General features: G+C 42.9%; 1 protein-coding gene and 1 long non-coding RNA gene across 6 annotated transcripts in view; one reads left to right on the top strand and one right to left on the bottom strand.

The window, feature by feature from the left end:
* Positions 1 to 25367, bottom strand: part of MEGF11 (multiple EGF like domains 11) — a 293791-nt gene that overhangs the window by 136259 nt on the left and 132165 nt on the right. The gene's annotated exons all lie outside the window — the stretch shown is intronic.
* On the top strand, positions 4641 to 6253 carry LOC120373920. Its single transcript, XR_005585802.1, has 2 exons — positions 4641 to 4700; positions 6145 to 6253. It is a non-coding gene; the product is annotated as an uncharacterized LOC120373920 (long non-coding RNA).

Below are 25367 nucleotides of genomic sequence, written 5' to 3'. Positions count from 1 at the left end.
CCCAACAACAGGGCATAGGAACTAATTCCCTTCACAGTTGCTCTGCTATTCCGGAATAGGCTGCAGCCTCTCCGCGCCATTTGCACAGGGTGCTAAAGCCAGTGGATCTGAACCACCGCAGATCTAGTGGCCTTTGTCCAGTGCCAATCTGCGTAGGATCAGCACATTCATTATCACCTTCCATGACATACAGCCTGCCCTACTGATCCCCTGGTGGCCCCTGCCACACACAGTCCCACTGCAGGGCTTAAGTGGCATGGGGTGGAAGGAGGCAGGAAATCATTTTCCTGTCCCACAGGAGTTTTTGAGATTTCTAATTTTTTTTCTCATCCCGAATCAGGACACAAACTGATCATCCAAAACCAAACTGGATCAGGTCAACTAAACATTTCATTTTGATTAGTTTGACACACTTCATTGTGATTTGACCATTACTACTTTTTTTTAACCTCCTTTAATAGTATAAATTAACTAAAATTCTAAACCAAAACGTTGTTTCGAACTGGAAAATGAAACTTCTCGTTTAGAAAATGGGACGTTGCAACAATTTCAGAACTCTTTTTTTCAAAAAGTTTCTGAATTGGGAGATTTGTCAAAACTGTCGCTTTTGGGCAAACTGTTTCCCTTTCACCAAATCAGCATTTTCCAGTGAAAAAAACATTTCATCAGAAAATTCTTGACCAGCTTTGCATAGTGATGGGTTCGGGCTCTGTGCACTAGAATGAATTTCACCCATCGTGGACTACTGCTCTGAATAGCCTCATGTGGAAAAACTACAGTAATCAATAATTAGTTTACACCTTTCTCTTCAAGTTTATGCCTCATGGGATGGTAGCTCAGTTTATGTATGTGGGCCCAGGCCCACTGACTGTAATGAAGCTGGAAATGTTTACAGCATCGGAAGCTCTGGCCTGTAGCATCTTGCTGCTTTGAGCATCTGTGTCAAGGCTAGCAGTCTAAAGCAACTAACCTACTGTAACAGTGATTGTCTGGTCATCTATCTATTTTTTAAAATGACAGCTGCCACTGGGAAAATGAAAAAGTGAAATAATAGACACATGCAACTTCCTGTTAGAATACCAGCAAGGGAACTACATGTGATTGCACTATGGAGGACAGATTATTTGTATACGAGGCTGGGAAGAAAAATGACCATGACCTGAGATCAGATCATTTTCCTTGCTGTTGGACAAGAAACATCTAGGGAAACAGTGAACTCTATCTGGTAAGTTTGTCAAGAACAAGATGATTCAGAATTTTTTCTGACGTGTGTACACAAATCGGATGAGACAGAAAATTAGCATCTTTTAATTTTTTCTGGAAGACGTTACTAAAAAATAACTCATACTATTAAGAGTTAAGTTTCTCTGTAGCACAAGCAGCAAAGAGTCTTGTGGCACCTTATAGACTAACAGACGTTTGGGAGCATGAGCTTTTGTGGGTGAATACCCACTTCGTTGGATGCAGCACGTTTTTGTTATGAAGGTCTTCCTTCTTGAACATCACAGGCTGAATTTCAGTCTATGACATTCAATTTTCAAGGGATTTGTGTGTTTTATTTTTACAAACAATTGCTAATTGCTGGATTTTCAAAATAATTTATTGAGGGGGGCTGGAACAATTTGTATAGTGGGGGTGCTAAGAGCCATTAAACCAAACTGTAAACCTTGTATATGTTGGAAACCACTTCAAGCCAGCACCCGTCGCTCCAGCACCTATAGAACAAAATACTACATAGTTAATATTAATAGAAAATACTAGCAATGATATTATGCAATAGTTTAGGGTTCTGATCCTACAATCGGATCAGAGCCTATGGATCTATGTGCACATAGATTGCAGGATCAGGGCCTTTATTTTCAAAGTATTGTACAAACATGAACCAAACTTCATAGCACCTTTATAAGCCAAATATGACTGCTATGTTACAGATGGGAAACTGAGTCAGGCAGGTTGCAGTAAAAGACGGTTACTCACCTGTAGTAACTGGTGTTCTTGAGGCAATGCGTTGGGTAGAACTGGCTCGCCTTTCATGCGATCAGCGACGCGATGGAGGAAGATGTCTTGATTTGCCGTGTTTATGGCAACCAGGAAGGCCGTCTTATAGGAGAGGAGGAGAGAACCAGGATGGTAGTGATGGGTACCACGAAGGGTTGAGCCCTGCTGGTCACACCAGAGCGCGAACCTCTTCCATTTTGCCATGTATGTAGTACGGGTGGAAGGCTTTCTACTTTCAAGCAGGACCTGCTGTACGGCTGCGAACATCCCTCTCTGCGTGGTCAACCACCACGCAACCACCAGGTAAGATGGAGAGATTGCAGATTGGGGTGGAGAGGTGAGTCTGCCACGGATTGAGGCGGTCGGCTAGCGTGTTCTGCACTCCCGACATGCAAAACGGATCGCCGGGCTGCGGACATTGATGTGGAGAAGCGAGCTCCTGGGGCGACCAGAGGCCTTGCGTGAAGGTCCCCAGGTGCGCAGACGATCTCTGGGTCGAGCCACCAGCGGGAGGACTCGTCGGGGTCGGTCTCCGTGACCACCAGATCGCGCCAATGAATTCCCACCACGCTGGGGGAGAGGGTAGACTTCAACACCCTCGTGCCCGTGCAAGTCCGAAAGGTCGCCTGTGAGGGGGTATTGCGACATGGAAGTGCGTTCGCGTCGTCGAGGCAAACCAATCTGCAGGTATTTGTTCAGCTCCTCCTTTCGCCTTGGGGATAAGGAAATCAGTAGAGTCTGGACCTCTTGCAGGAGGACTTGCTCGTGAGATGGGTCCCTGAAGAAACAAATTGTAGACGGTATCCCGACTGGACAGTCTGAAGAACCCAGCTGTCCGATGTTATTGAGGCGGTTGGAAAACAAGGAGGATCCGAGATCATCAAAGGCCTGCTTGGACCCTGCACCTCTTGTGGGAGCGTGAGGATTGCAGCCATGAGATGCGACGATCGCCACCCGATGTCAAGATGTCAAACACATACCGGTCCTCATCCTCCTGGACCTCTGCCAGGCCTTGAGGTCAATCGATGGCCTCCACTGGAGGGGCCGTCAGAGGCGGTGCCGTCCGCGCCAGAGGCGCCGATGCCGGCCGGACGAGGCCAGGGTGGGCGGAGCCCAAAGCGGCCTGCGGAATACTGCGGATGGTCTGGAGGCCCGGTGTCCGTCCGTCCGGTACGGGAGAGACCGAACAGCCCGCACCGGGCGGCCGGGGCGGAGGCTCGTGCCTCCCGGTCACCACTGGGGCGCGGGCGCATAAGCACTTTAGCTGAGTCCTCAGCACGGGACTTAGCTATGGCTTTGGCGAAGTCGCGCTCGCGGCGCGAGTGTGAGGGTGCGGTCGCGCGGGCGGCTGAACCGAGGAGGTCCTCGTGCGCGTCGCTGGTGTGCCCGGGTTAGGCGACGCTTTTAAGTATCTGCCCTGGGCATGAGCCCGCACCGGGAGGGAAAGGGGAAGCCCCCCTTAACCAACTACTATCTAGAACAACTACACTAAGACAACTATAAGAACTGAAACACTAACTATACAACTAACTATATATATACAAAAAACGAAGAGTGAAGGCTAGGGTGGTGGAGGGCAGAGAGCCCTCCACAGTTCCAACTGGAATGCATTGGAGCAATCACTCGAAGAAGAAGTGACTTGTCTGAGGCCATGTGGAAAGTTTGTGGCAAGGCTGAAATAGATTCAGATTGCAGAAATAAGACCGAGAGCATTTTATAAATACTGTATAATACATTCCTTAAAATTTTTTCTAATTCCAAGCTTTACTGAATTCAGAAAAAGTAAGGTTAGTTAATGATTAATCAACATGCTGAAAGGTGTTTCTTTTAAGCATATAGAGATAGCATCTGCAGATGGAAATTTTTTTCTGTATCTCATCAATATTACTATATAAACTTTTTTTTAAATAACCGACCCTAAAACTGAAGTAGCATATGCAATATCTTTATCTACGTTATTTAATTTTCTGACTATAGCAGTTTCATTAGATAAGCTGTCACTTCTAATTTGCTGAATAGTTTTAAAGATATTTAATTATCAAATAATTGACTTGTTCAATCCTTTTCAAACAGTAACAAAGAAGATATAGCTGGCTGGGTAGACATCACAGTCCCCAGTGACGTGTAATTTATACAAATTCAAAAAGGAAGCTGAAACATATGACTAATAAACATAGCAACACACACTACCATTCCCCCAATGTCTATTTGAGAAATGATACCAACTCACAAAAAAATAATCAGTCACACATGTCAAAGAAAAGGAATTCAGAGTGGGTATAAGCTAATACCGATCAAAAAATGAAGAAGAAATTTTCTGGACAGCAATACAGTTGTGTAGAAAATGGGGTTTCACAGAAGTTGTAGATGAAAACAAAATCCTATTTTTCATCAGAAAATATTTTCATCTAAGCTTTTCATACCAGCTCTAGTTAAGATATGAAAAATGATAATAAGTGACACTTAGGCCTGGTCTACACTGTGTGGGGGAGATATCGATCTAAGGGTATGTCCACACTACCTGTCGGATTGGTGGGTAGCGATCGATCTATCAGGGATCGATATATCGTGTCTCATCTAGACGTTATAAATCAATACCCGAATGCGCTCCCCGTCGACTCCGGAACTCCACCAGGGCGAGATGCGGAAGCGGAGTCGACGGGGGAGCCGCAGCCGTTGATCCCGCGCCGTGAGGACGGGAGGTAAGTCGAAATAAAATACGTCGACTTCAGCTACACTATTCTCATAACTGAAGTTGTGTATCTTACATCGACCCCTCCTCCCACAGTGTAGACCAGGCCTAAGTTATGCAACTTCAGCTACATGAATAACATAGCTGAAGTCGACTTACTTAGATCGACTTACCATGGTGTCTTCACTGCGGTGAGTCGAATGCTGTCAGGGCCATCTCTAGGCACCAGCAAACCAAGCACGTGCTTGGGGCGGCACATTTTCAGGGGCGGCATTCTGGCCATCTTTTTTTTTTCCCCCTTCGGGTGGCAAAAGCCTGCAGCAGGGTGTCCAGAAGCAGTAGCAGCAGCAGCGGGGCCATAGAGGGCAGGGCGCTGCCGTGGGGTGCCCACATCCCACTCTCCGGGGCTCTGCTCCCTCTGGGGCTACCCTGCCCCAGCTCCTCAGCCCCCTGCCGGGGTCGTCCCCCAGCTCCGCCCCCCTGGGTCCTGGCCGGTCCTGGAGGAGGGAGCCCTGACTGGAGGGACCCTGGGCTGAGGCGCGGCCCGGGAGCACCGCTGCTTACCCCAACCCTGCCAGTGCCGGACCGGCTGGAGGTGAGGGGGGAGTGGGCGGAGTCAGCACTGTGGGGGGGGAGCCCCGGGCTGGGACAGCAGGGGGTGCGGGTGGGGGGGAAAGAGAGGCCAGGGCTGGGGAGGCAGGGGGTGCGGGTGGCGGGCGGGATAGAGAGCCCAGGGCTGGGGCGGCAGGGGTTGGGAAGAGAGAGCCCAGGGCTGGGGCGGCAGGGGGTGCGGGTGGGGTGGGGAGAGCCCAGGGCTGGGGAGGCAGGGGTATGGGTGGGGAAGAGAGGCCAGGGCTGGGGAGGCAGGGGTGCGGGTGACGGGGATAGAGAGCCCAGGGCTGGGGCGGCAGGGGTTGGGGGGGAAGAGAGAGCCCAGGGCTGGGCGGCAGGAGGTATGGGGGCAGGGGAGAGAGAGCCCAGAGCTGGGGCGGCAGGTGGTGCGGGTGGGGAGCCCAGGGCTGGGGAGGCAGGAGTTATGGGGGCGGGGGGAGAGAGAGCCCAGGGCTGGGGCGGCAGGTGGTGCGGGTGGGGAGCCCAGGGCTGGGGAGGCAGGGGGTGTGGGGAGGGGGAGACAGAGCCCAGGGCTGGGGCAGCAGAGGGTGCGGGTGTGGGAGGGCACTGGTGAGAGCCTGGGGCTGGGGTGGGGGGCAGCCAACATATTTTTTGCTTGGGGCAGCAAAAAGCCTAGAGCCGGCCCTGACTGCTGCCGCTCCCCCATCGACTCTGTCTGCGCCTCTTGTGGCAGTGGAGTACAGGAGTCAATGGGAGAGCGCTCAGGGATCGATTTATCGTGTCTAGACTAGACACGATAAATCGATCCCTGCTGGGTCTATCACTGCCCGCCAATCCGGCGGGTAGTGTAGACATACCCTGAGTCAATGATTTCTTTACAGGAGATTTTGATTCTACCTAGAGAAGGCTAAAACAGCAATCACTTCTCTGTTTTATCTACTTCCCCTCCCTCAAACTTGTGGAATATGAACGAAATGGGACCTGGATGGACAAAAAGAAAGATAAGAAAATGGGCTCTCCCTAGTCACGGAGCACTCCTGTTCCAGATTTAGATGTGAAGCTAACAGCTAACATTTTCACAAATATTAAACCGCATCTCAACACAGTGAAGCTTGCAGAAACTTCCGAGGCCAAGTTGGACAGTTACAACGAACACAATGCAGAAACTGAATAAAAAGATTCCAAATCAGGTGATTCCCATCCTCCGTTTCACAATGCCAAGTTTGAAAAGAATTACAGAATGGACACAGTCAGAACACTCAGTCCCCATTCTGTTTCTTTATACTTTCATCTATCAGCATTTTCATGCACATTACGCATATCAGTTTTCTCAGAACCATGTTGCTTTCCTCTTTATTTAATCTCCATTTCTTTTGGATCTAATAAAAAAAATTCAAGAGCAATGATTCAGTATTTGCCACCATTTTCTTCAAGTTTCATTGGGACATTACATATTGTTTTGTAACTGGGTGCCAGGCTGGGAGAATCAGACTTTTGGCAAGCCTGGGAATTCCAAAGGCAGTAAAACTTTGCATTTAGATATTAAAGGAGCTGATCAACTCATTTTTACTTAAAGTCTTCTTTAATTAAGATCCAGGAAGTGTAAAAGGAATTAAGTTCACACTGTAGCAAAGAAGCTTTCCTCATTCCTTACAGAGACGTTATAACTAGCAAAGCTTAAACCCTGTATTGTTCTAGAAATCACAGGTACGCAGGCTCTTCTGTTCAGCCTGTTATTTCTGGAGTGCTAGAAGGATTTTAATATTCTCACTTGTAAAGCCAGTGTAAGTACTGACTGAAGCGTAAATGTCCAAATGTTGAGCATATTTCTCTTTCTTTCCCTCACCCCCAGTGAATATGAAATAAGAAAGACTTGAAAGTAACATCATGAGTCCAAGATTTATCCCTTCTTTTTTGATTGCATGCAGAAAATTAGTTTTCAGTATTGGCATTAAAGTGATGGAAATAGTTGGATCTACAAGCTTAAAGACGCAAGAGGGTACCCTTCATAGACAGGTTTAAAAGGTGGGAGCCCATGAATAGTTTAAAAAAATAATTTGTTTTTACATTTTAAATTTCCTCTCATAAGCAGATCTTGAGGAAACACAGTAAACGTAGCAATTCAATCCACTTCCTTTGAACTGTATTGTGGATCTCTCACTATTCTAATTCTTTAACACTAATGGGGCAGTCGAACATGGCAGGTCTTTTGCTATCTAATTGGTATATCATCGAAAACAGAAGCTGAATGGAGTTAAAAACAACTCAAAACCACTTTGTTAGTAACTGCATAACAAAAACTCTTTTAAACTCAATGCAAAGGTGGATCCATTACAGGTTTTATGCCTAATGTCTTGGAAAACTCTAATGAGCCCATAGTTCATGCTGTCTGTAACTTCGAAGATCGAAATGATTTTAAGGCAGTTAGTTCTGTAGTTAGTTCTAACTGGATACCTGTCAATGTTCCAAGTTGTTATGAACAGAAGCACTATCTTGTCTCCACTGTTCACAGTAAGAGGATGCTAGTAGGAGACGTAGAGCTAACTTTCATAGCAAACTGGAAGAATTAAACGTTAAAAGGTAACATTTAAATGAGCAGTGTGTCATTTTACAGGTTTGCTTGAAATGAAGGACTATATAATCAACAAAATGAAAAAAAAAGACAATATACCTTTAAAAAAAATCTAAGCTCCACAAGGATAACACACCACTTTGTTACCAAGAAACAATAGACACACTTTACGCCGAAGTTAACTAACAAATTCTATTCCCTGTGCTTCTGGGAAAAAAGTTTGTAGATCACTAGCCTTAAGCATTTTCTAGTTCTGACCAGAGAGTTGAGGGTAAGATTGACGGCAGTTTGCCATAAAATTGTAGTCTAACCTTTGTTACTGATTATTATTTGAATTGCACTAGTGTCATGGACCAGGGATCCACTGTGATAGGCACATACAAATAACAAAAAGCAGATTCCTGCCCCAAAGAGCTTACAATCAAACCAAGGAGCTGAATATAAAGTCCTTTGAAATTAATGGAAAGAGTCCTTCCATCTTAAATGGGCTTTTGATCAGACCCTAATGGCATATGAGACCACAGAAGTCTTGTTAATTGGGTCTAAGCACTTGCTAAGTGGGGTTCTCAGTTTAAGCAAATTCCATCTGATAATACTCTTTTGAGACCATCATTGAAAATAAAGAGTTGGAGTGTTACATTGTCATCCAGTTTATCCATTGATTTGTTCTGGTAAGATCTAGCTACTGAATATAAATATTGCTGGGTCTAGACCCTTACTTAGCAAGGAAGATTTGAAACTGTTGGTCCAAGTCCCTGTTGTCTAAAGCTTAATTACAGTAACTTGTCCCACATGGGTGTTCTTTATTATGTCCCATTCGGAACACAGTTCAGGATGTGGCTGCCAGCACCCCTGCTCATGGGTTCTGACTGCTTGAACACATCCAGCCTATTTTACACAATTTACATTTGCTCCCTGTAAAATTTGTTATCGATGCCAAAGTTTCGCAGCTTATTTTGCAGGCACTCAACAGTTGTGGTCCAACATATCTGAAAGATCCTCCTTGGTATCCATATGTTCTCAATTGTTAGTTAGGTCATAACTGACAGCTTGCTCAGTCTGCCCGAGATATAGCCATAAGTCTTTGGAATCAGGGCTTTTAACAACTATATTTTTCCTGATTCCTGCACAAGCTGCTCCATCTGTCTTGGCATTTAAACTAAAGACATTTGTATCTTCTGCTGCTTTTGACTGTTCCTGGAAATATACTTAGATAAAATGTGATTACTATTATTACAAAATACCTTAGAAACCATGGGTGAAGAGTACCATATAAATGCATCATAATCAATCAAACGAAAGACGTCCCATTCAATTACATCATATGACGACAGGCAACTAAATATTGACAAATTTTATAAGTGCTTGTATACGAATGTTAGACGTCTAAATACTAAGATGGGTGAACTTGAGTCCCTTGTATTAAATAAGGATATTGATATAATAGGTATCACAGAAACTTGATGGAATAATGATAATCAATGGGACATGGTAATATCAGGGTACAAAATATATAGGAATGACAGAGTAAGTCATGCTGGTGGGTGTGTGGCACTGTATGTGAAAGAAAGCATAGAGGCAAATATAGTAAAAATCTTTAATGAATCAAACTGTACCAGAGAATCTCCAAGGATAGAAATTCCAGGCTTGAATAAGAAGATTATAGCAATAGGAGTATACTACTGACCTCCTGATCAGGTTGGTAAGGGTGATTGTAAAATGCTCAGGGAGATTATAGAGGCTCCAAAACCAGAAAATTCAATAATAGTGGGGAATTTCAACTGTCCCCATATTCGGGGTGGCTCCAGGCACCAGCACACCAAGTGTGTGCTTGGGGCGGCAAGCCACGGGGGGCGCTCTGCCAGTCACCGCAAGGGCAGCAGGCAGGCTGCCTTCGGCGGCATGCCTGTGGAGGGTCTGCTGCTCCCGCGGCTTTGGCGGACCTCCCGCAGGCGTGCCTGTGGGAGGTCCGCCGAAGCCACAGGACCAGCGGACCCTCCACAGGCAAGCCGCCGAAGGCAGCCTGCCTGCCGTGCTTGGGGCGGCAAAATGCCTAGAGCCGCCCCTGCCCATATTGACTGGGTACATGTCACCTCAGGACATGATCCAGAGATAAAATTTCTAGGTCCCATTAATGCCTGCTTCTTGGAGCAGCTAGTTGTGGAACTCACAAAGGCAGAGACAATTCTTGATTCAGTCCTAAGTGGCATACAGGATGCGGTTCAAGAGGTGTGTATAGCTGAACCACTCAGTAATAGCAACCATAATATAATTACACTTAACATCCTTATAGGGGCAAAATACCAAAGAAACCCACCACAGTAGCATTTAACTTCAAAAAGGGGAACTACACAAAAATGAGGAGGCTAGTTAAACAGAAATTAAAAGGAACAGTCATGTGAGTGAAATGCCCTCAAGCTGCACGGAAACTTAAAAAACACCATAATAGAGGCTCAAACTATATGTATACCCCAAAATTAAAAAAACCACCGAAAGAGGACCAAAAAAAAATGCCACCATGGCTAAGCAACAGAGTACAAGAAGCAGTTAGTGATAAAAGGGCACCCTTTAAAAATATGAAGTCAAATACTAGCGAGGAAAATAGAAAGGAGCATAAACTCTGGCAAGGCAAGTGTAAAAGTATAATTAGGCAGGCCAAAAAAGAATTTGAATAGCAACTAGCAAAAGACACAAAAACTAACAGCAAACATTTTTTTAAGTATGTCAGAAGGTGAAAGTCTGCCGAACAATCAGTGGGGCCACTGGACGATTGAGGTGCTAAAGGAGCACTCAAGGAAGACAAGGCTGTTGTGAAAAAGCTAAATGAATTGTTTGTATCGGTCTTTACTGCAGAGGACGTGAGGGAGATTCCCACACTTGACCCATTCTTTTTACATGAAAAATATGAGGTGTCAATAGAGGAGGTTTTGGAATAAATTGGTAAATTAAACAGTAATAAGTCACCAGGGCCAGATGGTATTCACACAAGACTTCTGAAGGAATTCAAATGTGAAATACACCTCTACCTCGATATAACGCTGTCCTCGGGAGCCAAAAAATCTTACCGTGTTGTAGGTGAAACCGCGTTATATCGAACTTGCTTTGATCCACCGGAGTGTGCAGCTCTCCCCCCCGGAGCGCTGCTTTACCGCATTATATCCGAATTCGTGTTATATCGGGTTGCGTTATATTGAGGTAGAGGTGTAGTAGAATTACTAACTATGGTATGTAACCTATCAATTAAGTCAGCAGTTGTACCAGATGACTGGAGAGTAGCTAATGTAACACTGATTTTTAAAAAAGGCTCCAGATTAGGGATCTGGAACAGCTTCCATATGAAGAGAGATTTCTAAAACCTGGACTGTTCAGGTTAGAAAAGAGATGACTATGGAGGATAGGTAGAGGTCTATAAAATCATGAATGGTGTGGAGAAAGTGAATAGGGAAGTCTTATTTACCCCTTCACATAACACAAGAACCAGGGGTCACCCAATGAAATTAATAGTCAGCAGGTTAAGACAAATATAAGGAAGTACTTCTTCACACAACACACAGTCAATCTGTGGCACTCGTTGCCAGGGGATGCTGTGAAAGCCAAAAGTATAATTGGATAAAAAAAATAATTAGATAAGTTCATGGCGGATAGGTCCATCAATGGCTACTAGCCAAAATGGTCAGGAATGCAACCCCATGCTCTGGGTGGTGTCCCTACACCTCTGACTGCCAGAAGCTGGGACTGGACGACAGGGGATGGATCACTTCATCATTGCCTTGTTCTGTTCATTCCCTCAGAAGCATCTGGCACTGGCCACTGCCAGAAGACAGAGTACTGGGCTAGATGGACCACTGGTCTGAGTCAGCATGACCATTCTTTGGTATTTCTTAATCATCTTCTTCTTGTTCCCTCTTACATGGAACAACTAGAATTCTATATTAGTACTAAATAGCAACGTAAAGTATTACTTTAAGTCTGAGTGTAATATAATACCCAATAAACAAGTCCATTAATTATAATTTTAAAACAGTAAAGTTTTCCTGTCAGCATCTCCCCACAAAACACTTCCTTATTTTATTCTGTAAAAGTTATTAAGCCAAATTAACTTTAAGTTGATCATAAACAAATATGGGGCTTGAATTCCTAAATATTTTAAGCTTGGCACAACTGAGCTGATTAGATTTTTGCAGGCTTTGGATTTCCTACAGTGTGAAGACTATAAGAATAATTTTTTTTTTACCCAGAAGAACAATTCAGGTCATCAGCTACTTACTACATGCTAAAATAAAAAGAGCCATTCCCTGGAAAAATAAGGACATTAAAAACATAAAAATAAAAATGCCAGGGTTTGTAAGAATAATGTCTATTACAGTTCCCAGTGGACTAATGGAAGCTCATTTAGTAGCACTTGAAAAGTGCACTGTGACATTAGGAAGTACCATAATATCTTAATATAGAAACCAAGTAGCAAAGCTTCTCTCAATGGAATAGTTGTAAACTTGATTCTTAAATCTTACTGTGGTACAAGTTTTCAGTAAAGGCTCATGGCCATTCAGCTTATGTAAATGGCCCAGAAACTTTGCCACTCATAATTCAATGTCTATAAAAAACAAAAAATAAATTACTCAACTTATCCCAAAGATAAGAAGAGACAAGGTTTGCTTCTGTGCACACAAACTCACTCCACTGTTCTTGCTTAAGGATTATTTCCAAGGTAACTGCCTCAGATTTCATTAAGCATATTTTCTACATATGCTAATTTTATGCTGCAGGTGACCAAGACTTCTATAGCAATTAAGTAATTGGACCAGACTGATATAATTAGGAAACTAATAATACCGCTAAGGATTAGTAAATACACATCATGTTATGCTCTGCCACCCACCTACCCAATCTCTCTGTCTCCAGGTCTCTCCTGAGTCTAGTTCTCCTTTTCAGGACAAGTTCTTCACTCAAGGTGCCAAATCCCTCCTGTGTCCCTCTTCAACAAAACTTCCCAGTGTTCGGGAGGGATTGCAGAAATGTGTTTTAAGCATCTGGTGGTTGTGATAGAAAGTTCATTGCATATACATGCTGTATCTAACGTTGTTCTGTGAACCAGTGAGGGCCCATATATGGCCAAATCTTTGTGTGGCAGAAAAAGTCTACTTACACATCAAGATGCGTCAAAGAGGTAGTGTTTAGCTCCAGATACGTACCAGACATGGTACCACGTGAGGCTGGGGTTTGGTGTAATGGTTTGAGGTTGGACAGTGCTGAAATCTTACAATATTTTAGTCCCAAATGGTGGAATCTTGAGAGATTCCCTGTCTCTCTAAACTGGATCCAGGAATAGACTCCTTCTGGATCTGGATCTGACCCTGAACCAATAACCGTTGGAGCAGGTTCACATGCAGGGGTTTAAATCTAAAAGCCACTCCCCACAAAGGTCATGGTGAGTTCAGCTTTGAGTTTCAAGCTTACGTCTCTACTTACAGCCTTAGGCCTTGATCCCACTGTCCTTCTTCAGACAAAACTCACATTGATTTTTAAATCAATGGAAGTTTTGTCCCAATAAAGACTGCAGGATCAGGCCCTTAATTGCTTGCATATAAACTATCTTGCAATTTGTGCCTTGGGGTTATCTGAGTTATAGGTTAACAGTCACTAGCTAGGATAATCTTCAGGAAGAGGCTCCTAACCATTAGTTTCGGAAAAGAGCATATTACTTAAAACTAATATTTTACTAAGCATAACTATGGCAAAGTAGCCAAATTCTGCTCTCAGTAACATTGGTGTAAATTCAGAATGTCTCCATAGACCTGAAGGGAGTTACTCTAGATTTACATCATCATAACTGACAACTCATTTTGAACCAGTTTCTTACTTCACCTATGGCAACAAAACTTGGCACAAACAGATGAACACTTTAGGATGGGAGTCACGTGCTAAATCTAACTGGAAGTCATTGGATACAGGTATCTAACTGGTTTAGAACCCACTGAAAATCATCACATGCATGTACTTATTAAGAAATAAATGCATGAGATTCCTTATTCCCATATTTTATGCAGGAGATCATAACGAAACATGAAGATTAGCACTTATCCATTCCTGACCCACTGTCAAATCCCATTACCATTTGAATATATCAAAATTTATTCAACCATAATTCAGGAATTAGAAACTTAGCCTAAAAATACTTAAGAACACGTTTTCCCACAAAGAATTAATGTGGTGCATCAACAACAAAGTGTCCTATATAAGCACCCTACCATGCTTCCCAACAGCTAGAATACCCTTTGAATGCAGGTTATTGCAAATCACCTGATATTAACAGCAGATAGAAAGTGCCCAAGAGCATACTGGCTGTGCATTGGCTCAATTCTTGTCAGTTGCCATGCTCAAAGTATTCCTGAGCTTAGTGTTGCAGTACTCTATTGAGCCTGCTGGAAAGAGGATAAGGAGGAGAAAGAAAATGTAGGAGAGAGAGAAAAAATTAGATAGAAGAATGAAAAACAAACAACAAGGCAAAGAGAAAGGAATGAAAGGAAGTCAACAAATCTGAACCCCACCCCCCAAGAAATAGGAAAGAGGGACAAGGCTGGAAGAGAGGAAGGGAAAAAACAGATAAACAACTACAGAGAGAAATAAAAACAAGAGAGGGGAGAGGTAAAGACAGCTGGGGGTGAAGGAGGGACTTTTATTCCTACTGCCCTTGCAAAAACATTTAGCAAGGTTTCCCCATTAGTGGCCCACGTAATTTGGCCTAGGAGAATAATGTAGGTCACCACCACGTAATACTAAGTTAGCAACAGAGGGTGGCTCACTAGGTCTACTATGCAACAAATCAATCTGTTTACCCTTGTTAACCGAGAAAATGTAGAACAATGATAGAAGGGGTAAGCAACAGCCTGCACCCAGCCGTAGTCTCTAGCTATTTCCTTTTCCTCACTGATGCTCAGATGACATTTGCCTCTCACCCTTCGACACCCAGAGAATGATTAAATGTAATAAACAAATGATCATTTCTCACACAGGCAACCCCTCATGTCTGTGGTGACGAGTTCAGAGGCACCCGCTACATTTCACCAGGCAGACAGTTTTTAAAACACGATTCTTACTTTTAAAAACTGACAAATGAGTTCAGTCACATCCATGTTGTCACAGTTATCGGGAACTCTGGAGACAAGGTCAAAGAAATAAACCAAATTTCTTTTTTTGCTTAATTTGTGTCAATTGATTTCCTATTTTTAATTAATAATTCTAATTATGATGCAGCAAATTTACCCAACAGACACTACTGGTTTAATCAGAGCTTATTGATTGGAAGAGTAGAATGATCCCAATGTTCCTGACAGAATTGATTTCCTGTTGAGAAAGTAAAAAAAAGACCCACGAGTGGGACTGACTCTGTCAGCTAACCAGCCTGATGGTCCCTAAGCTATGAGCCGGTGTTCTTCACCTTACAAATAAAAACACAGGCACTAGCTACTGCTTCAGCACTTCAGGAATTGAATCTGGTGCTTTATGGTTCTGATACAACCTAGGGCATTTTCATAATAGCGACAAGCTGGGGAAAGCAAAGCTAGAAGACATTCATAGAATCATAGAAGATTAGGGTTTGAAAAAACCTCAGGAGGTATCTAGTCCAACCCCTTGCTCAAAGCAGGACCAACCCCAACTAAATCACCACAGCCAGGGCTTTGTCAAGCTGGGCTTTAAACCCCTAAGGATGGAGTTTCCACCACCTCCCTAGGTAACCCATTCCAGTGCTTCACCACCCTCCTAGTGAAATAGTTTTTTCTAATATCCAAACTAGACCTCTCCCATTGCAACTTGAGACCATTGCTCCTTGTTCTGTCATCTGCCACCACTGAGAACAGCTGAGTTCATCCTCGTTGGACCCCCCCCTTCAGGTAGTTGAAGGCTGCTATCAAATCCCCCCCCCTCACTTTTCTCTTCTGAAGACACTGTCCACTGAAGAAAAGGAAAAATTTGAGAGAGATCAGGAAAAGCTTCCTGACAGTGACCTCTGCAACCTAGTCTGAATTAAGGCCCTGATTCACCAAAGAGTCCCTGTTCAGGACAGCATTTAAGCACATGCTTAAAGTTAAGCAGACATTTAAGTTGCATTGAAGTAAGTGGGATTTAAGCATATGCGTAAGTGCTTTTCTAAACCAGGGTCTAGCATCCCCCCACCCCCACCCCATTGGTACAACCAATATAGCTCCCCTGTGACAGCAACGGTTGGAGCACTTCCATCAGGTGTATGCATGTCTGCAATCAGATCAGAACTCTGGGCCCACCCCAGCGAGAAGGAAAGCATGCCATGTAAACCCCTGCCTGCATGCACTGGGGAGGTGCAGAGGCACACTGCACCCAGGAGCAAAGTGAAACATGGGCCGGAACATCCCTGGCTATAGCCTTTAACAAGTGTTCCTCCCTCTTCCCCCAGCTCTAAAAGCCAATGAGGAGTGGCAGCTGATCATGTCCACGCCCTTCCCCACACAAGGGGACCAGCACTGTGGTCATCACTAGCCTGATGTTCAGGGGCGAAGGGCTGGGACTGTGAAAAGTTATTGTGCACAGGGGCAAATGGAAAAGGCTCAATCTGTCCATTCTTTGCATAACACTGCAGGGCTAGTTTCACTCTAGCGATAGGAAACCAGCCCAATTGCCCCATCTTCCACTTTTCACAATGCTCTACATTACAGTCCAAGCAGCCTCAGCCTAACACTTGTACGACAGAGCTCAAATCGCTAATATTAAAGAAAATACAATTATTCTTACAGTGGTTAATGCATACTAAACATCCTTTATTTCTGCTTACTCCATCCATGATGTGTCAGTAATAAACATGCGATTTGTATTAAATCAGTTTTTGGCTAAAAATACTTGGAACAGTAAACTGATAGATAATTACAGTAACAGTTATTTATTTCCTGCCAAACCTGTAGTGAGGCATGCCTGCCTGCAGAGTTATGTCTTTTTAAGCATAAAAAGATAAGCAGTGCACAGCATACGTTTTGAATAATGAGAAAGATTTCCTATGGCAGGGTATTTGAGAAGGGGGAAACAAAGTGTGATTTGTTACAAACCATATCTATTTATGTAAAATGGGATTTTAATTGGCGCTACTTATCCCACTGATATAAACTAGGCAATGAAAAATGATTGATGCACTCTGGTAATTATTGTTATACCACCTCGCAAACCACAACAAAAAATTCTTTCATGTACATAATGGCTGTTTAAATTTTAATAAGATACTGAAATGTACTTTCGATTGCAACACATTAGAGCTACTTTTGGGGCAATTCCTATATTTAAAATTAAATATATATTTAATTGAAAAAAAGCAGAATATACGTGGAACGTTGTATGCCTTTATTTAAGCAATAAATCAATCTATTTTGCAAATATACAAGGAAGAAAAACAAAGTGTTAACCGGTTACTTTTGCTGTAAGGGAGCATAGGCATGATATAGCATAAAGTCATTGTCTCCCAGAGTATAAATGGTGGCAATACGTATTGTGCCACAAACACATAAGATGACTTTGTAGTCACTACTGCTTCTTCTTTACTTCTATCTAACAGCAAAGGTTAAGAGTGCAAAAACATTTTCTGTTCATTATTACAGAGAATGAATTGCAATATAAATTCGTAATAATTGTTATACCTAAGGGGGAAGTAAAGCAGTTCTGCTCATTTACATGGAATGGAGGCTGGCCACTAAAGCCATTCTTCACTTCTTCCCCAGCTGCAGAATGACACCCCACTGGAATGTAAAATTGTGTTTGCTCTCTCTGTCTCATCCACATTGGACTTTCCAGAAAACTAAACAGCCAAGACACCATTACAGAGTATGAGATCTGAAGGATGAAGAGCAGCCAAAGGCAATGGCCCCATCATAGCCAAGTCTCTTAAACATGGAAGAGAATTCAGAAAATAGTCCAGCCAGAGCATCTACTGATGTATAATTTTTCACATCAGAAATGTCTTGGCTATATACAACTGTCTCAAAAAAAGGTGTCCAAAAGTTGCCTGTAACAGAAAACTGCATCAAATAAAAGACCCAGAGCAATCAAGACTCTCTCGGGTTATAATCTCATTTGCGCATTAATGGTATTTCAGTCAATAGACTGTCATACCCTAGCTAAGAGTTATATTGTAAACAATCTTTCCACCGTCATACTAAGTTTCATAGCAGATACCCTACAAGGTCAGACTGTGGAACCATTACTCTTTATTAGGGTGATTGATCATATCATAAATTTAGCAAAATCAAATTTTACCTTGGTGTCTTCTATAAAGTCAAAAAAAGACATAAATCATGTGTACCGCTGATTTGAGCAATCCAATGAGATCAAATGACAAGAAAATCATTGACCTACTATGCATATTCTCATAAGGCATAATACTGCTGTTGCTGAAATGAATTGCAAAGTCCTCATTGTCGTCAGTTGGACTGTGGGGAGAGTATCCTGGGTTCAGGTTTACAGAAGTCATTCATACATTTTCTCAGTGGTGATTGGCGGGGGTTAGCAGCTCTTGAGTTTGGCTGTGTGGTTTGGACTCAAAACAAAAGGGAAAGGGAAATCTTGCCAAATCTCCCATATTTCACCTGGTTGCACGTCAAAGCGTGAAGAGATTTCTTTCATTTCCACCTGAAACCATACACCATTCCAGACTTGCTCCCAACCCAGTTTGGACCCTTTACAAACTAGGCCTGGGCATACCAGCATACAAGTGGGACTAAAGCAATGCACAAAGGTCTGTGCTAGCTGATAAACCTCTCAGTGAACCTGGATCAACCACTGGAAATTGGAAGAAAACCTCAAACCAGCTCATCTGGTTTCAGGGTTTTTTTTAAATTAGGAATCACTTGCAGAATGGAATAGTAAGAAGGAATGGTCTTACTGACCAGAGGAATACATTGCATTGCAGGCTCCAGAATGGAACATAACTATGTTGCTTCTGAGTTCCTCTCCATTATAAATACAACATTGAAGAACCATTCATGTCATCCTATACATTTTTTAAAAAATCCCCACTATTCATCTTCCTAATTCTACATTAACCTCAGTAATTCTACTTCATTTAGTCATCTGAACTGGAAAAAAAATCTCACTCCAAAAGCATAATATATCAACAAATTGTTAAATATGGATCAAGGACATTTTTTCTCAAAACTCCCTGATTTGATCAATTCCAGATATGTTTCTCTTGTACTCCGGTAATCACCTGGATACAGATTTAGCAACAAACTCTAATTATAGGGATGTTAAGCAATGATTCTGAAAAGCGAGAGTTACGCTAAGGAGAGCTTCATAAGTAGAAGCCAGCGTGCTCAATCAATTAAATTATTGTAAGAGAAAAAGAATCCAATGAAGGAAGGGAATTCATAAGTGAGGCTGATCATTAGTACAATTGAACCGTCACCTCGGGTGTAGTCTGTGGCCCCGTTCCAGATGTAGATTGATGGATGGATTTTGTTCGGCTGAGCGCGGCCCATTTTGAATTGCTGATAAGTCTCAGAATGTTACAGGCTAAGAGGAAAGGCAACCTCTGTAGCACCGTCCTGGCTACCCAGTCTTGGGGTTCCAAGGAAAGGTACTTCTCCAATGCCTCCAGCTGCAGTTGTGCAGTCTTGGTTGGAACACTATGTAGCTGGCCACAATAACTGGAAGTGGAATGGGAGGTTAGTAAGCCTGGGAAGATTTGTGATTTGTTGTAGGACCCAAAGACGTTTAGCATCCCCAGACCTGGTGTCTTTCCACATGACAGATTTATGTCAGTCAGCCACAGAGAAGAGGGCTGGCCACTGGGCCAAAGTGGACTCGGAAGGTGAGAAGGAGAAATCCCCACTAGCCTCTTTGGCAATGATATGATGGAAAGAGCCAACAATTTGATGCCCAACCTGATGGGGTACTGCCTCCCTCCCCACTGACTGTTTGGCAGGCTTTCTGCTTCTGATCTACTTAAAAATATTAGGGAAAACATTCTAACTATACGGATAGTTAAGTTCTGAAACCGGCTTCCAAAGGAGGTTGTGGAATCCCCATAGTTTTTAAGAACAGGTTAGGCAAAGACCTGCCAGGGATAGTTTAGGTGTACTTGGTCCTGCCTCAGTGCAAGGGGCCGGACTACATGACCTGTCAAGGTCTCTTCCAGCACTACACTTCAATGAGGCTATAGGGTACCTGCATTAACAGCCTGACCAAAGCCCACTGAAATCAATAGGAGTCTTTTCATTGATTTTAATAGGCTTTGGATCAAGCCCTAAGAGCAGTACTGAGTCCTGTCAGATACATGTTGTGTCTATGTCTCTGCTGACCTGGGCCATAAAAGAACTGCTGTCCTGGTGGTGAAATGCTCTGTCTCCCATTACCAGTGTCCGCAGCCAGCAAGTTATAGATTCATTGAGTTTAAGGTCAGAAGTGACAGTCAGATCTAGTCTGGTCTCTTGTATGACACAGGCCATTACAGTTCAGCCAATTACTTCTGTACTCAGCCTAACAGCTTGTGTTTGGTTTCAGCATCTCTTCCAGGAAGGCATCCAGTCTTGATTTGAAGACTTCAAGAGAAGGAGAATCCACCACTAACCTGTGGAGCAAACTACCAAAGGAAAGCACCCTCACTGTTAAAAATATGTGCCTGATCTCTCATCTGAATTTTTCTGGCTTCAGCTTCTAGCCTTTGGTTCTTGTTACGCATTCCTCTCATAGATTAAAGAGCCCATTAGTTCTGGGCATTCACTCCCTGTAAAAGTACCTATATATTGTAATCAAATCACCTCTCAATCTTCTTTTTGATAAACTAAAAGGATTGAGCTCTCTAAGTTTCTCAGTGTAAGGCATTTTCTCCAGCTCTGAAATCATTTTTTCAACTCTTCTCTGCACCCTCTCTAAATTTTCAACATCTATTTGAAAACGTGGACATCAGAGCTGGATGCAGTAGCCCAGCATCACTCACACCAGCACCATACACAGAGATAAAATTACCTCCCTGCTCCTACCCACTACTCCCCTGTTTATAGAGCGAAAGATTGCATTCGTCCTTTTTGCCACAGCACCACACTGGCAGCTCACACAGTCCACTGTGATTCCAGATCTTTTTCAGAGTCGTGTTTTCCAGGATACACCCTCCCCATTCTAAAGGTATGGCCTGTATTTCTTGTAGATGTATTAAAACACATTTCGTTTAAATGGGCTCAGCTTATCAGGTGATCCAGCTCACCCTCCATGACTGCCTTGTCATCATTCCTTGCCAATCTTTGTATCATCCGCACATTTTATCAGCAGTGATTTTATATTTATTTCCAGGTCATTGATGAAAATGTTGAATAGCATTTGATCTAATACCAATCCCCACAGAACCCCACGAGAAACACTTCCGTACAATGATGATTGCCCACTTTTTGAATTAGCATCTGTTAAATATATCAAGAACTGGCTTTATACACATTGTACAGTTGCTAATTTTTTTTAATTTAGAATGTTGTGCCGTACTAAGTCAAACGCCTTACAAAAGTAAGTATATTACATCTACGTGGTTACCTTTATTACCTAAACGTGTAATCTCCTCACACAATAAAATCAGGATTGTTTGACAAGACCTATTTTCCATATAATCATGTTGACTGGATTTAATTATTTTCCTATCCTTTATCAACTGAATCCCACATCAGCCCCCTAAATGATAATTTCTGGAGGAAAATTGCACATGCCCAGGACTGTGAAAAACACATGCAAGAAAAAGCCTTTGTAAATGACTGAGACTGGGACTTTTCAGCTTGGAAAAGAGATGACTAAGGGGGCATATGATTGAGGTCTATAAAATCATGACAGGTGTGGAGAAAGTAAATAAGTGTTATTTACTCCTTCTCATGTCACAAGAACTAGGGGTCCCAAATGAAATTAATAGGCAGCAGGTTTAAAACAAACAAAAGGAAGTATTTCTTCACACAATGCACAGTCAACCTGTGGAACTCTTTGCCAAAGGATGTTGTGAAGGCCAAGACTATATCGGGGTTCAAAAAAGAACTAGATAAAATCATGGTGGCTAGGTCCATCAGTAGCTATTAGCCAGGATGGGCAAGCAGGTGTCCGTAGCCTCTGTTTGCCAGACGCTGGGAATGGGCAATGGGGGATGGATCACTTGATGATTCCCTGTTCTGTTCATTCCCTCTGGGGCACCTGACATTGGCCATTGTCGGAAGACAGGATCCTGGGCTAGACAGACCTTTGGTCTGACCCAGTCTGGCCGTTCTTTGGTTCTTATGAGAGACATGCCCAGGAAGAAGAGAAAGGCAGAGGAGATAGATTGCAGCTATGGGAGCACCCAGAGCAGAGACCTAGGTGCTGGGCTGAAGCATCAGGTAAGTGTGTGGGGGTTGGGAGGAGGAGTATTTGAGTCGTCCCACAAAGTCTCAAGAACAAATCAGACATTAATAGTGAATTGCTCACGTGAGGCCTTAAGACAGGCAGGGATTGATTTTGAACTGCACAATAGCACCAATGCCTATGGCTTTGCAGAACAGAAGCTGGGAGTGCCATGGATGGCTCTTTCGCCTTTTGGATGGACAGCTAATTAAGAATGTAGGTCTCACTGATGTGTTCCATTATGCATGACCTTAGAATCCCAGCTCATTTTCATTCTAGGATCGTTTCACAAAGGAAGACGTCTAATTTAAGATGTAAATTATTTAAATTCATTTTTTAATGTTTACTATTCTTGAAATGGCAACTGAAAAGCAATAGAATGTGGAACACAATCGTGCTGTTAAACTGTTCATGTATTTTTTTCCTGTATAATTTGTTTCTGGTTTTATTTAGTTTAGAATATTATGGCAGACTTCACATACAAACACTGTGGGCCAAAATTCAGCCCATCTGTTAGCAGACACAAACTGCATGCTGAAATGTGAAGACTACAGTTGCGAATACCTTCTTTCTCTAGAGTTGTATAAAAATATCCTGGGCAACGTCCTATGTATATTTTACATACAATACCACGAACAAGACAAGTCTTTAAAATAATACACATACATACACAGTGCATGTAGGTATATCACATAAACAAAGCCATTGGTATAGAAAGAGACAGACACATTGAGCATTATAGTGAGAATCTATTGCCCTAGAGGCTGGAATAGTCATTGACACTGAAATCAGAGACCTGGTTTCCAGACTCTGGATAGGCATGCTCTTGCAAATGTAATGCTTTGACTCTGGTAGGCACTGAACCCTGGACCTCTGGATTTATACGGGTGAACCTCTACTACGTCAGCTATGAGACTCCACTCAGAGGCTCTACAGACTCAAACCTGTACGTGGTACAGCTATTAGAGGGCAACAGAGAGCCCCACTATGTGAGCATGGGTCTTTTACTTTTGGATTGATTTCATGGGGACACTGCCAGACATATCTCTTTGATTGTGTGTGTTGATTAATAGATTCCGGGACCACTGTGATCATCTAGCCTGACCTCCTCTATAACACAGGCCACAGAACTTCCCCAAAATAATTCCTAGAGGAAATCTTTTAGAAAAAAATCCAGTCTTGATTTATAGAGTGCCCTTGATGGAGAATCCACCACAACCCTTGGTAAATTGTTCCAGTGGTTAGTTACACTCGTTGTTAAAAATGTATGCCTTATTTCCAGACTGAATTTGTCTAGCTTGTGTGAGGGCCAGAATTAATCCTGGGGTTTTTTGGCTGTTATGCGACCCCTATGCACGTATCACCCATGTCTGACCGCACCGAGGGCAAAAACTAGTCCACAGCCTATAAATATATCACCTAACTTTTAATTATGTAAATTCCAACTACATCACAACTTTGTTTCTGAACGTGTCCAGATTTCATAAGGGAAATGTCAGTATTCCAAAGACAGTTTCATTACACTAGCAACCGTGTCATCGAGGGAGATTCTGCTCTTGATTAACCAAGCATAACTGAGAGCAGAATCGGGCCCTGGTCTGCCTTTTTTTGCTGTGTAATATTGCTGGCGTTGATCCTAGATCAGAGCAAAAAACAAGTGCCTGACTTTAATCAGTCAGTGTTACTTGGCAATGCAAGAAGTCTTTATACATACATACATACATACATACATACATACATACGTGTGTGTGTGTGTGTGTGTGTGTGTGTGTGTGTGTGTCCTAGCAAAGAAAGAGTATTGGACTTTATCTCCAGGAGATAAGGGAATACCTTTTCACTCATGCATAACTAATGAGGGAATCACTATTTTGTGCAAGCACAGTAAATACCAAATCCTTGGTCTGATTATTATTGCAAACTCCATTTTTACAACTTCCCATTTTTAAAAATGTCTTTTAATTGATTTTGTAAATATATTTTCCACTGGCATTTAAATGCCCATGCAGTGTGAATACACATACACTCATGAAAAAAATAAACCAAGGTTACAATAGTAGCAAATACAGGTCCGTTGTAAATACCATTTTAACAAAGTTTAGTCAAAAGAAAGTCCCATGCTTTCATAAGACCGTTTTCATAGGGAAACAAGATCAGATTAATTACTGGTGTAAGTGGGTGCAGTTCTGCTGTTGTCATTCCACTTATACCAGCAGTGCAGCAGATTTGGTCCTCGGCATGTTAATTATACACATCATCGTTCCATTACCACTGAGCCTCAGTACTGGTGACTGTGAGCCACTCACACATAAGGGGGAACAGAGTAAAAAACAGTAACCACCAGATTCACCAGTACACACCAGCTACTTTACATTGCCTTGGTGATGCAAAGCAGCTGTGAACCCTGCTTAGCTGGATGGATTTGTTTTGCCACAGCAATGCAAAGCAACTGGAATGAGCCTGTGAATCTATCCCTAGTTTGGGATTGTTAGTCAGTCCTTGAAAAAAATAATGCAATCTGCGTAATAATATATTCCACTCATACAGTGCCTCTCATGAAAAAGGCTTCCAAGGCATTAGATAAACTAGGACACAGACAACACAAAGATCTTTTTAACCTGGGGTAAGACACAGCAACTGTTGGGTGGCGAGAAACACTGCAGAACAGAATAGAGCGGAAAGCAAAAACTGCGCTGTGCAATGGAAACTGAATGAGAGCCGGTTTCACTAGGTCTCTGAGTAAAGAATTAGTAAAAACTGAGCGAGGACCTCAAGGTTTGTCCCACATAATTACCCAAGTTGAAATTTGGCCGGGATATGCAGTTAACAGCTCTAGTCTAATGAAAAGTGTCATGGGATCTTTAATGACCTCAAGGGATCGGGACATCAATTTTATCTCTCAGCAACACCACGCTGGGAAAGAATGCCAGGCACTAAATCATTAACCCCATTTCATGCAGCATCTAGCTGGCTCTTTGGAGGCTTCTCAAACAACCCTGCCTGAGCTTGCTCAACTTGTGATGTCTGACAGGATTGTAGCTCAAGATATGGAGGGAAAAAATACAGACCATAAATCACATCCATCAATTGCCTAAAACACAGGAGTGTAAAAGAGTCAACTTAGTTAAAAACAACAAAGGACCAAATCCTGAAAGGCGCTGAGCACCAGCTGAA

Source organism: Mauremys reevesii, linkage group 10 (genome assembly GCF_016161935.1).
Source record: "Mauremys reevesii isolate NIE-2019 linkage group 10, ASM1616193v1, whole genome shotgun sequence".
Taxonomy (NCBI): domain Eukaryota; kingdom Metazoa; phylum Chordata; order Testudines; family Geoemydidae; genus Mauremys; species Mauremys reevesii.
Note: the sequence above shows the minus strand (reverse complement) of the source record. Positions and strands in the feature narration are given on the sequence as shown.